The sequence below is a fragment of the Sciurus carolinensis genome, chromosome 12 (assembly GCF_902686445.1).
Source record: "Sciurus carolinensis chromosome 12, mSciCar1.2, whole genome shotgun sequence".
NCBI classification, from domain to species: Eukaryota; Metazoa; Chordata; class Mammalia; order Rodentia; family Sciuridae; genus Sciurus; species Sciurus carolinensis.
The window spans coordinates 113,875,658-113,893,180 of NC_062224.1; the positions used below are offsets into that span (position 1 = coordinate 113,875,658).

The 17,523-nt window shown below is 40.2% G+C and overlaps 1 pseudogene; it reads left to right on the plus strand.

The window, feature by feature from the left end:
- The first annotated feature begins 1,629 nt into the window (after positions 1–1,629).
- Positions 1,630–3,232, plus strand: LOC124962226 (60S ribosomal protein L7a-like; annotated as a pseudogene).
- The last annotated feature ends 14,291 nt before the right edge of the window (positions 3,233–17,523 follow it).

Below are 17,523 nucleotides of genomic sequence, written 5' to 3' on the forward strand. Positions count from 1 at the left end.
GCTGAATTGGTCAGGATTTCTCTTGATCTAGAAGCTACTGGGACACAAAAAGGATAATTAAAACATATGTCATAATAGGAAGGGAGAAGATGGCAATGGAGCATAAGGCCCAATTGGTTATTCAATGTGTTAGAAGAATAAGGACCCAAAGGTAACAATTTGCCCAAGGCTGTTGCTTAGGACTGTCACAGCCTATAATCCCAGATGATCATACTCCCAGCTTCTCTTTCAGTCTGGTTTCTCTCCCATACAATGGAACTTATATTTATGTTTATGTTTATGTTTATGTTTATTCATCCCCCCAGACAGGTAGACATGAACCATTTGGGGATGAATAAAATGTTTGGGCTACATCTGATTTTGAAGTAAAAGACACTTCCACTTTTTATTCCTCTCTTTGAAGTTACTTAGATGCAATTTCAACATTGGCTGCATGTTCTATCCTCCTGACATAATATAGCTGTTGCTATGGAAAGGAGCAAACTGACTCAGAGGGAAATCATGACTTGGGAGGAGAAACAAAGCGATAAAACTTTAAACATTATGAGTCATTCCAATTGAAAGTTGGGCAAGACAAGCTATGAGCAAATCACCAATTCAAAACAGCATCAAGAAACATGGAGCCATTTCTCCAGGATTATTTCAGCAAATGCCAGTCTACTTTTAAAATGACTTTAAATAAGCACCATTTTTCTGAGTTTGGGACCATTATACCAAAATTAGAGCCAAATAGTGTGGATCCTCCCAAGAGCCATGAATATTTCACCATTTGTTTCTCTGGTTAGACCAAGAAGTAACACTTCACAGGCAATATTTTTGACTGTACAATTTGCACATGCCCCAAAGCAGCAAGCCTAAAACATACTTAAAAATATCTTTTTATGTTTTCCCCCAATAGAGAGACAAACTGTATGGAAAATTCTGCACGATTAATTCTTCTAAGTTCTTATGTTCTCATAGCCTAGAGGTAGGACAGACAGCGAAACACAGACAAAATGACTACGTATGGAGTGACACATAGTCAACGTCTGGATAACAAGGTTTTTCATTCCCAGGTATTATGCTGGGAAGGACTACAGAGCTTTAGGATTTTTCTACCTCTGACTTGTATGAACTGTTAGCATCAAAACACACATGTATTTTGCATTTTGGTATATGTGAAGAAAATAATTTAAATTTTTTTTCAATTATTAAATTAAAACAATAATTTTAATTAACTTCTCTAGATATACTAACATTTTAATTTGTTCTTTAAAAATATTAAGCCATTCTATCTGCACAACAAAGCACTATGATAAGCTTTGGAAGGGAGAGTATACAAAGGAAATAAAAGACTTCCCTGGATTGTTCAGCACATCATTCAGTGTAACAGGGAAAACAAATAAACATAAGAAACAAACAGAGACTATAAAACTACTATGCCTAACAGATTATACCCCGAGGATTAGGGGTGGAGTGAGACTTTGAAAGCTTCTGGAGAAGAATTGACCTAGGTGACTAGAAGAGAAGAGCTTTGCACTCCAACTTGGGACCTTATAAACTTTCCCCAAAATACCCACCAATTCTCCCTGCTATCTCTAGCTCAATCTGGTAACGCACCTCCCCTTCCCTCCTTACCATGGTCATAAATCCAGTGTGTCTGTAAGGTCAAAATAAACAACAATAGCCTTCTCCTCCAGCGGCCCAAGATGCCGAAAGGAAAGAAGGCCAAGGGGAAGAAGGTGGCTCCGGCCCCCGACGTGGTCAGGAAGCAGGAAGCCAAGAAGGTTGTGAACCCGCTGTCCAAGAAGAGGCTGAAAAACTTCGGCATTGGACAGGACATTGGAAAGAGACAAGGAAATAATAGGAATTGCTATAGTTGTGTGTTTTGTAGTGATAATAAGCTATATTTGGTATTTGCCTGGACTTGTAAAGCTAAAATCATAAAAGGCTCCTGGTGACAAACTTGCTGTATGGCAGGATGACACTCTTGAACAATGCCGACATGAACCTTTATCTGTGATTTGAGTCGGGGCTCCTAGTCTAGTCGTGTTCTGGTCTTTATCAATAAAGACCAGAGCATGACTGGGTTGAAAATCACTACTTAAACCCCTGGACTTTTGGAGCAAACTGTCAGCAGTACCGTGACCAGAGGACTACACACCGCTCTGTCTCTTGACTACCCTGGCTGCTGTCCACACTATCACTGATTGCTGATGGACCGTTGTCACTGAGGCCAGATAACTAACCACCTCTCTGGCGATGATGACTGCCATCCAGCCTCCAGCTTATCGGACACCCGAGGACATCCAAAGACATCTGAGGAGCTGAGAGAGGCTATGGCTGAGAAGAATCCCCTCAGTCTTGCTGACTGGCTTCTTGGCTGAGACGTTGCATTGAGTAAGTCCATGGGGACCAGGCTCTAGGTGAACAAGGGAGAGAATCTTCAATGTATTTGTGACTTGCTATTACTAGGAATGTTAAGTTGAGTGTGCACTGCATGAATAAAATCCACCTGTTGGAACCAAATTTGATTCCTCTCTTACTCACTGCTTGCAACAGACATCCAGCCCAAAAGGGACCTTACTCGCTTTGTAAAGTGGCACTGCTACATCCGGCTGTAGTGGCAAAGGGCTATTCTCTATGAGCGGCTGAAAGTGGCCCCTGCGATTTAACCAGTTCACCCAGGCCTTGGACCGCCAAATAGCCACCCACCTGCTTAAGCTGGCCCACAAGTACAGACCAGAGATGAAGCAGGAGAAGAAGCAGAGGCTGTTGGCCCAGGCTTGGAAGAAGGCAAAGGGGATATCCCCACAAAGAGACCACCAGTCCTTCGAGCAGGGGTCAATACTGTCACCACCTTGGTAGAGAACAAGAAGGTTCAGCTGGTGGTGATTGCACGACATGGATCCCATTGAGCTGGTTGTCTTCCTGCCTGCCTTGTGTCACAAGATGGGAGTCCCTTACTGCATCATCAAGGGGAAGGCCAGGTTGGGACATCTGGTTCACAGGAAGATGTGCACCACGGTTGCCTTCACACAGGTGAATTCGGAAGACAAAGGAGCTCTGGCTAAGCTGGTGGAAGCTATCAGAACCAACTACAATGACAGATATGATGAGATCCATCACCACTGGGGAGGCAACATCCTGGGTCCAAAACCTGTGGCTCGCATCGCCAAGCTGGGAAAGGCAAAGGCTAAAGACCTTGCCACAGAACTGGGATAAATGTACGCTGTTGGGTTTCTGTACATAAAAATAATAAATTATCCTCCACCCGGTGTCTTGGAAAAAAAATTAAAAAAAAAAAAAAATAAACAACAATAGCTACCAGAGTGAACCCAGCAATATCGGGATGGGTAGGAGACACACCAGGACACAAAACACCCCTAACCTGCAAATTGGGAATGATAGATGGTGATGACCAGATTGAAAGCAGCTCACCTTTGGAGTATTATGGAAGATGACTACATCGGACATGATTTTAGTTTGCTTAGGGTGACTGGAGAAAGGCACTGGAGTAGGGAGAAGATGGATAAATGTGTGTCACATGTGAGGAACTGACAGAGAGATGAGATAATCACAGGGGATCTTTGAAAGATGACAAGAACTCAAAGTGCTTATGTAATGGTTTTACTTTGTTTTACCATAAGTCCACATCCTAACCACTCCCAAATCATCTGCACTTTCACATTTTGCACTTTGGGACAGCTTCTTAATGTGTTATGATGTACAGATAATTGTTACTCTACCTTCTTTTTATTGGCATGAACCTTGGTTATAGGTTTACCAGTCTATTTATCTTAACTATCTTGTATCAAAGTCCCTCAGGTACATTCCCACTGTGCAAACATCACCACCGTCCACCACTCATTACTTTTTATTGCTGCTCTATTTCCTACCTGTGACTTGATGCTTCTCCCAGGAGGTGGCGGTCAACTGCACTTAGAGTTCTGGGGACTTGCACACAGGTCAAGCCTTAATTATCCACTAAACAAATAACTGAATAATTTGCATGGACTTTCTTCAGTGGATTTAACTGAACTGATTATGTTTTTCTCAGGAGTAGGGACAATTAACATTAGTTTACTTACTAAGTCTAGACCTCATATAAGATTCAGAAAAAAATATCCACACAAAAATTGGAAATTTTAAATAGAATGAAGTAAAACATTTCTCTACAAGAAAAAAAATTATTGGTTATCAGTGAAGCAATTGAAACCAAGAGAGGTGAATAATTTTTGCCAGAGACTAAGGAAGAAAGGTCAGCATGCTAGATTGTTCTATGCACTGTGAAGACTGTACTTTTTTGCAATGCAGCAAATAGGTCATTAAAAAGTATTGGCTGGTGGTGATTGTATGGTTTGCTATTTGCCAGGTACTATAAAGCATTCTTTTTGCCCTCTCAGCAGCCAACATTCTAAATTAAAAATGCTCATATTTCTTTGGATGAAAAGCTAATTGGAAAGTCAGTGCTCTTAGTAAAAATAAAATCCCAAATGATAATATAGTTTTATGGACATATGAATGAATGGTATTTATCTTTTATCTCATTCCCCTAATATTTCAGGGTGCTTAAAAAAAAACACAAAATGCTATTTGATAACATGTTAAAGTAAAAGAAAAAGCAAAACTAGAGCTAGAAACAGAAACAGGAAGCACAAAGAGGCCACCATGATAATGCTTGCCAGAATGCCCTTGACCTTGCTCTGAATGAACTTGGGATCAACCAAGGATTTTTAATAGTCAATGCAGAAAGGAAAACCTTATTAGTTATACAATACAATGTCCCCAAAATGTTCAAAAGAAGCACACTTTTCTTCAGAGTAAAATTAAAAATAAATTTCTCCCAAGGGACCTTAGAAAGAGGTCACCATGTAATATGCATGGTGCCTTCAGCAAGAGCAGACTGTTCCCTGTGCAGCCCTCAGAAGCTGAAGGCTTCCACCAAAGCACTGTTCAGTACAGCTGGTCTTCAGAGGCTACTCTTCCGTGGTCTACTGTTTGACTCTCTGTGGTCTGGTTGTGCCAAAGGTAGACTTCACAGTCTGTAAGTATAGTTTTCCTTCAGTTTTCACAGTTCATATTGCAAATACTGGATACTCTAAATCATGATTTTTACAGACATTTGGTGGCAATGAGCTCAGACTGCACATTCTGCAAGGTATAACAATGACATTTTTGCAAAGCTGTTGTATTCCAGCATCATATTCTATTGTAAGCAAGTATCAATAGAAGTCAAATATTTCAGTGATTAATGAGGAAAATACACAAATTGAGAAAATTATTTCCATTAACCTAACTTCTTTGCTACAAGATAGAAAAAGAGAACCATTCTATTTTGGTAGTAAAATACTTCAGTCTTTCATAGATGGCGGTAAAGATATCAACATTCAATGTTACATGTATAGACATGATCTGATTTTCTTTTACACTTCATTTAGTGCAGATTAGCCAATTCTAATCAATATCTTTCCTGAAAATGAATATAACACATTTGGAGTCTTTCAACTCAATTACACAATATTTACTGCTAATCATTTATAGAAAAAGGAAGTTTTAGGTACTGTAGAGAGCATCATCCAGCAGAGTCCTGAGAAAACTCACACTTATTGACAAATTCTTAATTGTTAAAGCTCCATTTGACTAATTACGTATTATTTTCTTCTTAGTAGCTAGCTTTTCTCCCCCCACACTGAGGATTGAACCTTGGGCACACTACCACTGAACTACATCTTTGAACTTTTTTATTATTTGAGATAGGGTCTTGCTAAGTTGCTCAGGCTGGCCTCCAACTTGTGATCCTCCTGCCTTAGCCTCCCAGTTGCTGGGATCAGAGGTGTGCGTCAAAACACCTAACTGGCAACTAACTTCTTAACATTTTGTGGTTTGTTGTCATACACTCAGCACAGCAGACTCTAAATAAACAGCTTCTCCCAGATTTGAAATCATCTGAACTATAACCTAGGTTATGAAACAAAATGTAATAAGCTCCCTAAACCAGGTGTTTGTTTTACGAAGGGACCATTTATCACAGCTTTGTAAACACAGTCGGGTTTATACTTAACCCTTTCCTGTCCTCCCCCAACACACTCCTCTCCCTAACACTTTACTCACTATTCCTTTTCAACATTCACAAGATGAAAGGTTTTTCCCTATCTCATAGTAAGAGAACTTTTGAAATAATAATTTTTGTGGCTTATTTTATCAAAACACATTTTGTCCTCCAATGTGTAGATACCTCTAAAGTACTGCCCTGCTTAAAACTAATGCCATCCTTTTAAAAACACCCTTTCTAACAGTGTTCTGTAGTTCCTCACATCCTCGATTTTACGTGAATGTGGAGGACGTTAAATGTGGTTTTCCAGAACCTTCTCTAAGTCTGTATTCCACTCTACCTCAGCAGCTGGTCCAGTGGGAAGAACCTGAGCTGAATGTTAAAGCCCCTGGGCAGAATCTCCAGTGTGTCTCAGCCCTCGGCACCATCATCCCACCCACCTTAGAATCCGCCAAGGCGCCAGCTGTCTCAGGCCCTCTGCTGACTTCTTCCCTAAGGGGTGAACACCCTGGGCACAGCAACCCTGCTTACAGACACTTGGAAAACTCTTGTTTCCATCCCTTGCCCTTCTCCCCACCCTAAGAAGTCCCCAGCCCACTCCTCCCAGCTGGATGGGCTGCAGCACAGAATCTGCACACAGCCCTGTCGGCTACTCCCCAGCACCTGCACAGTCTGACCATCTGGTTTACCTCTTCTCAGGACCTTGTTTCTTACCACACAGGGAACCCCTCCACCCAGCACTCGCGTCTGTTTGTCTGCATTTCCATCTACTTTACCTCCTTCCCTGAAGGGAGAAAGATGAACCTTCTTTCTTAGTTAAGGCCAAAACTTGCGTTTCAGTTCCAGATTTCAGCAGCTTCTACGACCTTAGTGGCCTATTTTTTTAAAAAATCCTTAATCCTACAGTGGTAATTATGTAGTTGTATATTTTGCCAAAACTTATTGAAAGATAACACTTAAAATGAATGGGTTTTACTGGATGAAAATTATAACTCAATAAAGTCATTAAAAAGTTCTTTAAAAAAGATAAAACCCTGAATCTCTTCTGTCCCTTTTCCTTCTGCTCATGCATACGTTCCAGTCTCTGACAAAATAAACAAAACCTAAACTTGAAAATGTACTCTGCAGGTTCTATCCACACATGCATTTTAAAGAGCTCCTATTTTGGGCTCTTCTAAGTACTTGCAAGCTGCCAGCATGGTACTTACGTAATAACAGATCTTATTTTTTAAAGATCAATTTTGTGTCAGGCACTGCGCAGAGCACTTAACATGTATAATCTTATTTAATCCTTCTGCCAAGGCTAATAAGTAGGTATTTTCTCTGTTTTACACATGAGAAAGCAGCCTGACAAGGGAACGGTACCTTGCCAAGGTTGTCAAAGCTGCAGTGGCAGTTAGGACCTGAACCCTGGTCTGCCCGATGATGAGCTTAAGCTCTTCATACTAAGCCAGGGCATTTTAGGTAAAGTGGGAGAGGAAAGGAAAGATCAGAATAATCTGTTGCTCACAAATTTCATGCACTTCTCTCTTGTGTTAAGTCCTCACCCTCATGGCTAGGCACAGGAAGGTATTCCTTGCCAGAATAAGAACTTGGAGGGTCAAAGTTGCTGGTGGACCACCAGACAGTATCCTGGGTCTACAGATCTTCTCTCACCATTCGAGGTAGAGAGAGATTTCACCCTGGAGTTCTGGTGCATAGCCAGAGAAGGTTAGTTTGGAAATACAAAATGGTATGGGTTATGCAAAAGCATGAACCAAGAGATCTCTTTAAGGGATATCTATACTCAAATACAAAGTTAGGCATTTTTGATCCTGTGGATCATGATAGACTCTAGAGTTGGTTTCATCTAAAGATCTCTACACCAAATTAGAAGAACTGGGCTAATGGTGAGGATGGAATGCTTCATCTATAGCTAAGTGTGATGTTATAAACCTGCAAATGAGCTGCAAAAAAAATTCTAATGAAGGCTGAAAGTGTAAGTCATGAGGGCTTGGAAATCTGTCCACCAAGGAACACTTATTAGATAGCTCAGAACACCAGAAGAGACAGGAAAAGATAAAGACCACACTTCAATCCTGATCACAAAAATCCCTATAGTGTTCCAGAGAGGACATCATGTATACAAGGTCTAGAAATTATTCACCTGGCAGGATGTGACACAGGCTGAGCATGAGTGCATGTGGCTTGATAAGTCATGCCCCATAACAGATGGCCTCAACCAGAACCCAAAATATCCTCCCTCTGTTGATAGGAATTTCAGCCACAAATCTTCAACCCTCAGAATCAAGGTTGAGAAGAAGATACATAATAGGAATTTGTGGTTATGAAAACCTGGAGAGGGGATCCTGAATCAGTATTCAGACTAAGAAGTAGGAAGAGTATGTCCTTACTAATTTCTTCTCTGGGAGGACTTTACATGAATATTTTGAACCCTTCATTCATCAAAGAGCATTTCAAGATATTTCACCAAATCGTATGAAAAATAACTAAACCAGAGGAGAGAATATAAGTATGTGGTGGTGTGTTTGAATGTGTTTACACACAGTTAAGAGTGAGAGAGAGGAGAGAGACAAGGTAGAAACACTTTAATAGACATGGCCTGTCTCTGTGGCATTGAGAAAGTCAGAGCACCTCAACTGAGACCAGTTGCTTGGGTCAATTATGTTTCCACCAATGAATATTTGATGAGAGAAATCAACACACCCTTGTTTCAGTTTATTCAGGATTTCTCAACATGTGATTCATTCACATGTGACAGTGAAAGCTGCTTTCAGAGGTTACAAGAGGCTGTGTGTTTTTATAAAACAGGATTTAACACATTTTCTCTCAAAGTTCAGAAGCATTCTTAAAAAAAAAAAAAAAAAGAAAGAAAGAAAGAAAGAAAAGTATATCGAAAAAAAAAATCTTTTACTCCCTGGCATGGCTGAATAGTCCAGTTAGTTCTGTTCTCATGTGAAACTGCTCTGTGTAGAAGTCTGTCTGATCCAGGACATTGAGGAGGCTGCTTCGGCTAAGTCACAGATGGTGCATACAGGTTGCCATCTCACTGGTAACTGTCTGCTCTCATTATGCTTCTGGCAACCTCCAGAACCTCCCTGGGAACTTCGGAAGTCCCCACCCTGCATCCTTCACCAAGTGAATTCTAGTTGTCAGAGAAAAATCCAACAGCAGAGTTCCATGTCGGAAGTCTACAGACCTGAGTAGGCCCTTCCCAGGTACCTCTCACATGTGGCTAGAAGCAGGCTGAACCCTCCCCTCTTCTCCTCTTCCATCCTGGTAAGAGCCCAGCTGCTGCTGGCTGCCAAAGGCAGTTGTGTTGATAAGAAGGGGAGTACAACAGCATCTGATGCCTGGGTGGAGGCTCTGCCAGGTGTCGGACTCTGTCATTATACCCTTGTCACTCAAAGTCATGGATGTCAAGAGATAATGCATTCCTCTTCCAGGACTCAATCTGTTGCTGCCACTTGGCTGCAATCACCCAGCTGAATCAATAGAGAACTTCCGGTTGTCTATTGGAAAGACTTCCAGAGATCATGTAGCTCCTATTCCTACATTAGAGGAATCTGAGTTGCAAAGTGCAGCTACCTTTCCGGGGCACATAGCCTATTTGTATAATCACCTGAGCAAGAACTCATGGCTCCCACCTTCCAACCCAGTGCATTTTTACTGCAATAAACTTCCTCCTTAGATTGACCTGTAGAGTTGTTACGAGGTCCACAGACTCCTACCACCCAGTTGGGTGATGGATTAAAGTCTTGTTTCTAAGAAAATCAGTTTTCTTTTCTTATTGAATTCTACAGGTTACCAGTGTTTGTGCTAAGGCCTTTCGTGAGAACTGTTACATTTTGGCTTGTTTTTTTTAAACTTTCTGCTAATTTGCCACCAAGGTAGCTTTCAGAGGCTCAGGAAAGCAGAAGGGAAGGGAAATCTGGGAAATGGTACACTGGAAGGAGATTGTTTTTGCCTTGGGCACTGACAATGAAAAATGCCAGAATTCAATAGTAGTGTAGCCTCCTGAAGGTGGGATTAATAAAGGTGTCGCATATGTCCACTGTGGCTGTACCATTCCACACATCTTCCACCTTCACTTCTTCTATTCCTTCTCAACAAGTTTGTGCTGGCTGCCGGGACTGACATGAAGATGAATAAGATGTCTGCTTCTGAGGATTTCATAGACTGGCAAGGGGTAAGAGAGACAAATGTGACAACTATCTATGTATAACTAAAGAGAAGGGAACAGAGAATAGAACAAGCACCCAGGAGGTGTCAGAGGTGCCAAGAGGAACTGACACCTCATTTAGTCATTCAACTAATGCATACTGAGTGTGAGCCTGCTTGCCAAGCTCCATTCCAGATCAGCAAGCAGCTGTAGCAGATGTCGAGCGCTTCTCCTGCTGTCCATTTCGGGGGACGGGAGAAGGAAGGAAGCATGTAACACAGCAAGTGGGAATGAGTGCTGGGATGAATGAGGCGGAGTGGAGGACAGAGTGGCCGGCATGGGACACATGCTATTTTAAGGAGGCAGAAACATGAAAGTAGTGAGGCAGGCATCGTACACATAGGTAGGAAGAGAGTGCTCTAGGCAGAGGAACAGCAACACAAAGGTCCTCAGGTAGGAGTGTGCTCGCTGCATGCAAGGAATGAGGAAGCCAGTGTGGCTGGTTCCCAGGGAAGATGGAGAGTGATGTGCCACAGTCACGCTGAGGTCGAGTGAGTAGATCAGGCAGGACTCACAGGCTGCTATGGTGTGAATGTCCCCACCAAAACTCATGTTGAAATGAAATCCCCCTTATAAGGTATTAAGAGGTAGGGACAGGTAGGACCTTTAAGAAGTGATCAAGTCATGAATTCTGTGCCCTCAAGTAGATTAATCTATTTGTGAGGCTAATGGACTCATGAGTTAATGAATTATCTCAAGAGTGGTCTGTCATAAAAGTTAGTTTGGCTCTGGCTCTTCCATGTGCCCCTCTCATCACATAAGGCCCTATGTAGCCTCAGGACTCTGTAGAGAGACCTCACCTCAGCAAGAGGGCCCTCACCAGACACATACAGGCAAATGTCAGCACCATGTTCTTGGACTTCCAGAACCATAAGTTAAATAAATCTCTTTTCTTTATAAATTACCCAGTCTGTGGGATTCTGTTACCACAATAGAAAAAGGACTAAGACACAGGCCATAGTAAAACTTGGAATTTAATTCCAAATCCAATGAGAAGCAGAATTAGGGACCTAAGCAGAAGAACAGTATGATCTGATTTAGGCTTTAGGAAGATCATTCTAGTTGCTGTGCAAACAGACTATAGGGGGAAAGATGGGTGCCAAAAAAGATATAAGGAGATAGTGCAGTAGCCCAGGCAGGAAATGATGATGGCTTAGACTAGGGTGGTAGTGGTGGAGGAGATAAGACTCCTGAAAAAATACTTTGAAAAACTCGTATTAGTACAGGCTAGTAGAGAATGAGATTGTAGGGTTTATCAAAAGTCAGAAATTAAAAAGATTCTGTTTTATTGAGTAGCACCAAGGATTCTTAATCAGAGGACAGGACAAGGGTAATATTCGGTTCTAGTAAGATCATTTGAACAGTGGTATGGAGATTGGCCTGGACTGGAGAGATACTAGAGGCAAGAAAACTGCAATTGGAGTGGGGCGGGGTGGCACACACCTGTAATCCCAGCAGCTCAGGAGGCTGGTGCAAGAGGATCACAAGTTCAAGGCTAGTCTCAGCAATTTAGCAAGTCTCTAAGCAACTCAGTGAGACCCTGTCTCAAAATAAAAAATAAACAAGGCCGGGGATGTTGCTCAGTGGTTAAGTGCCCCAGGTTCAACCCTTGGTACCAACAAGTAAAGAAAAAGTAAAAAAGGGCTGGGAATGTAGTTCATTGGTAAAGTGCCCTGTACCACAAAAGGGGAAAAGAAAAAAGAAAACTACACTCTAATAAATGCAAGTAGAGGATTAAGGTAGTTATTTGATTATATCTGAATTATGGTTACAACAGATAGGTTCTTTTGGGGTATGCTAACTTTTCACAGAGGATGGAATTTTTTGAGATGGATGAGTGATGGTAGCATTCCAATTTAGGTGTCAAAGGGTGACAGAAGACAGGCAGAGTCAGGAGAGGAATGATCTGCACAGTGTACACTGGGAATGCTCCAGAGCATTTTCCCACAGGGACTTGTAGGTGTGGCAATGCCTCACCTGCATGAACCACATTCCCAGCCCACACAGTCCAGCAGCTGATGAGTAGGCAGCCCTAATTTAGATGGGCTGCTCCATGAAACAGCTACGCTTTGGGGCAATGTCTTAATGACTACCTACAAAATTCTGGGTCAAGTATTTAAGAAACAGGGAGGAGAGTACTTATGAGCTGAGCTGGTGTTTTACTGAATAGTGCAGCATAGTCATTCAGTCTATGATTATTGTCAGGACACAACTTGGCTTCTGTTTGTGAAATGGGTTGTGAATTTAGGGGGATTTCAGAGGCACAGGTTGGAGTGGGACTTGGGTAACTGATTCACTACTGATTCATCATATGAGCCCCCTGAGATTGTGGAAGGTCTTATCTTTGTTTTCCTATGACATGAAATGCAATGCCTGAGGCACCCAATAAACTCATGCTAAGAGAATAAATGTGACCTCTCAGAGTTCCCTTCTATAAACTGAGGAATATGTGTATTTTTACCTATCACACTTAGAGGACTGTAGTAAAAATACAAGTTCTAGTAAATACATTTTGAAAGGCATTTCAATACTTTGTTTTCTAGGAGAACTGCTTTGTGGTGTGGTACCATTGTCCCACCATATCCATTTAGAACTGGTTCCAGGACCCATCACAGATAAGTCTGTGAATGTTCAAATTACTTACATGAAACGGTGTAATATTTATGTAAAACTGTGCAATCCTCTCATATACATTATCTACACAGCATTACATTGTGTTAGATATTATAAGTAATCTAGAGATGATTTTATTCTACTGTATTGTTTAGGGGAAAATGACAAGAAAGTCTGCATGTGTTCAGTACAGACATGATTTTTTTTCCCCCTGAATATTTAAAATCCACAGTTGGTTGAATCCATGGATGCAGAACTCATGGAGAGGGAGAGAGTAAAGAAATGGTACCGGGGAGGGAGAGTGCAGAGGTGTCCTGGCGAGGAAGAGCAGTATGAGAGTGAGGCTGCACAGCCCACTAACTCTTGAGGTGATGCTGGTAAATTGATTCACATTTCTTGGCTTCAACTTCAATGTTCTTTCCAAAATGAGCACTCCGTGATTACAATTATTCTTACTGAAGTCCACCATCTCTACTGTAAAACGAAGTTCAAACTGGGCCAACAGCATTTTTTAGATTATATCATATTACATCCCTTAACATCTCAGTAACTTCAAGTCTTCCTCTGGAAAGTAATGCAATAGAAGAGCTGACCTTACTTCTTCCTTCTGTTCTAAAATTCTATATGCCACTCCATGGGGATGAATCAGTACTCCTTTCCTGCCTGCACTACTCCACAGGACAAAAATGTTTGACTCGCCCATGCTTTGTAGGTCCCTGCTAACTCAGCTGCCCCTGAGGTTTTGGAATGAACCATTTAAGGCATCAGAATCAATGATCTACTGGGGAACTTCAATCACCAAGATTCATGAAGTTCTTTCAACTTGCCAGATGCCATGCTAGAAAAACAAAAGATAATAAAACAAGGTTTATGGTATCAGTCCAGCACATTCTTTGGGATGATCAAATTTATAAATATTGTCTTATCACTCTCTTTAATTTTTTTATATTTTAGTGATTTTCCATTACTTGAATCCCAAAGTATACATGTAGTCGCTTAGATTTTGGAAATTGTTCCTTACATTTCAGTCATTTATGCATCTAGAATTTGTTTTTATATGTGCTTTAAGATTATTAAGATGAAAGAAATCAAGTCTGGAACAAATCAAGTCTGGAACAAATTGTTATGCTAAGCCATTTATTAAGTTATCCATCCTTTTTTCATTTAATTGAACAAAACAGCTGTCATTTATTAAATTTTCATATAGAATAAGAACTATTTATGAATTCCCTGGTTTGTTTCACTTATGTACCTGTCTATTCTAATGATCTTGCCAAACTGATTTGATTTCAGGGCCTTTAAGTAATGTTCTGATATCCGGTGAGGCAAGGTTCCTCTTTAATCTTACTGTAAACAATTTTATTGGCTATTCTTAGACTTTTTTGTTATGCCATATAAACTTCAAGGTACTTTTGTATTCTTAATTGAATAGTGTTCAGGTTGGAATTGTATTAAAGTTATACATCACCTTTTTTTTTTTTTAAAGAAAAGAACATTCTTATGATGCTATTTTCCATCCAAGGATATAGTTTGACCATCTGTTCAGATCTTCTTGCTTTATGATCTACATTAAGATTTACTATTTGGCTAAATACATTTTAAAAATTAGAAAAATATATATATTCAAAAAATAAAGGTTTGGATTTTTTTTTTTTATACCAGGGATTGAACCCAGGGGTACTCTACCACTTAGTCACATCCCCAGTCCTTTTTCTGTTCTATTTAGGGCCTCACTAAGTTGCTGAGGCAGGCTTTGAACTTGTGATCCTTCTGCCTCAGCCTCCTGAGCCACTGGAATTACAGGTGTGTGCCACTGCCCGTCTGAAATATAAAGGTTTTAATGAAGAGAAAAAATAAAGGATTTATAAAATTTAAAGGGCTCTTATAAGTAGATAAGGATGAAAAGCCAAAAGAAAAATTGGCAAAGGGTTCAAGTAAGCTATTTACAGAAGAGTAAATCCAAATGTCTGACAAACACAGAAAGATGCTCAAACTCACCCTTAAATATTTTCAAATCTTTGTACCAGGAATTCTCAACTTTTTACATTGTTTCTCATCTTCCTCACAGGATTCTGAACTGGATAACTCTTTGTTTTGGATGATGCCCTGAGTATTGCAGGATATGCAGCAGAATCCCTGGCTTTGCCCAGTACAAATTGGTAGCACCCTCCCCCAAGTCATGACAATTAAAACTATCTCTAGACATTGACACATGTCTCTGGAAGGCAAAAATCATTGCAGACTGAGAACCACTTATTTGCACCTACTAGACAAGCAAAAATGTAAAAGTCACACATCAGATTCTTCTCATCCTTCAAATTGACTTCTGATATCAGCAGGAGAAAATTCTGCTCATGTGACTGATTTTACCTGCAATCATAGATACAGTGCAAAACAAATATTCCCATATGTTGCTAGTAAATATGGTAAGTTATTATAGCTTTTATGGAAAACAACAGAACACCTATTAAATGAAAAATGCATACACTCTTTAACTCAGCAATCGCAGTCCTGGGAATAAATGCCACTAAAATTACATTTAAAAGACATAGTTATATTGTGCAATGATGTTAATCGCAGTATTGTTGGCAGTGATCAAAAACTAGAAACAATGAATTAATTATACTACAGCCACACAATGGGATATTTTGTAGGTATTTAAAAGAATCAAAGACATACCTTATTACTCAGAATGTGCACTGTAAATTATTCCTTAGTGAGAAAAACAAGAACTAGAAATGGGTATAACTGTATAAGTAATCCTACCTTTTGCAAAACACACATTTCTACATATGAAAAGAGAAAAATATCTCTCAATATTTTATTTACTCCTACCAAATAAGGGAACACAGTATCCAGAATATTTAATGAACTCTTATGAGTCAATGACAAAAGATAAACCACCCAATAAAAAAGTGGGCAAAGGACCTGAATAGACATTTTTCTGAAGATGTACAAATAACCAACAAATACATGAAATGATGCTCAACACACTCATTCATTCAGAAATACAAATCAAAGTTACAATGAAATACTATTTCATACCCATTGGAACATTTTGTACATTGCTTGCAGAATGTAAAGTGGTGGAGCCTCTCTGCAAAACATTTAGTTTGGCAAGTCCTCAAATAAACATAGGATACAGCGATCTTTCTCCTAGGTAAGTACCCCCAAAATATTGAAAACAGGCATTGAAACACTTGCACAGGAACGTGCACACCAGCACTATTCATAAGAGCCCAAAAGCAAGAACAACCCAAATGTTCATCAACAGGCGAATACATAAGCAAAATGTAGTACATACACATATTACTCCACTATAATAAGGAATGAGGGACTAACACATACTACAAGATGAATGAACCTTTAAAACATGCTAAGTGAAAAAAAGCCAGACAAGAAGGGTCATATATTGTATGAAAATTCCAGAACAGGTCAATTCATAAAGACAGAAAGCATATTACTGTTTGCTAGGGGCTGGAAGGAGGAGGAGCAGTCACTAGTAGCTTAACGGTAAGGGTTTCCTGTCCAGCTTTTATGGAAAGGGAGGTTGTAAATGTCTTGGAACTAGACCGAAAGAACGGCTCCACAATACTGTGAATGTACTGTGAACATACTAATGGCACTAAGTTGTTATGTGAATATTACCTCAATTTAAAAATATATCCTATTTGCCACTGTGCTAGTTTCCTATTGCTGAACAACAAACTACCACAAATTTAGCATCTTAAAAAAATCATATCTCTTAACTCACAGTTCTGTAGAGCAGAAGTCCAGGTGGGCTTGAGTGGGTTCTCTGCTTAGTGTTCCACAGGCCAAAACTAAGATGTTGAGCAGGCCAAGCTCTTCTCCAGTTGCTCCAAGGAAGAATCCACTTCCAAGTTCATTGGGGTTTGTAGCAGAACTCAGTTCCTTATAGGTAGGACTGGGGTCCCTGCTTTCTCCTCGGCTGACAACCAGAAGCCAGCAGAAGTTGCCACAGACACACCATGTTCTTTGGAGCATAGTCCCTTCCAGCAGCAGCACATCAAATTTTTTCTCCGAAAATTCTGCTTTTAAAGAAATCATTTATTGAATTAGGACCAGATGGATAATCTGACTTTTGCCATAAAAAGTTAGATAATCACAGGAATATCATTTCATTGAATTCATATGCTCCATTCCACACAAATGGCTAGACAATACAAGGGCGAAAGCCATTTGGGGTCAGTTTTAGAATTCTGCCTATCATGACCTCTTAGAGAGAAAATAAGAAGAAAACTTTTTCCACCCAATTCAAGAACAATTGCTATTTGTTTATGCTTAGCATCACTGCAAAAAGGACTTGAAGGGCCTACCAGATTTATGTCAAAAAAAAAAAAACAAAAAAAAACCCAGTAGTTTACAGATTGACATAGTTCAAGTCTCCAAGCCTCAGGGAAAGGATAGAAATATTCTTTTGGTAGGTAGTCTTCTCTGTCTGAGGCTTCTCCCTGCCCGTCTTCCTTCCTTCCTCTCTTCTCTTTGCTTCAAGCAATTAATGTAAATGCAAAGCAATTGCCAACAGGACCAAGTTCTCTGATCATAGTAAGAGAAGCAGATACTACATGGGAGTTTAGGGGACTAGAATATTGTATTGCAGGAGATCAGTAGTTCTCAAACTTGTTGATTTCAG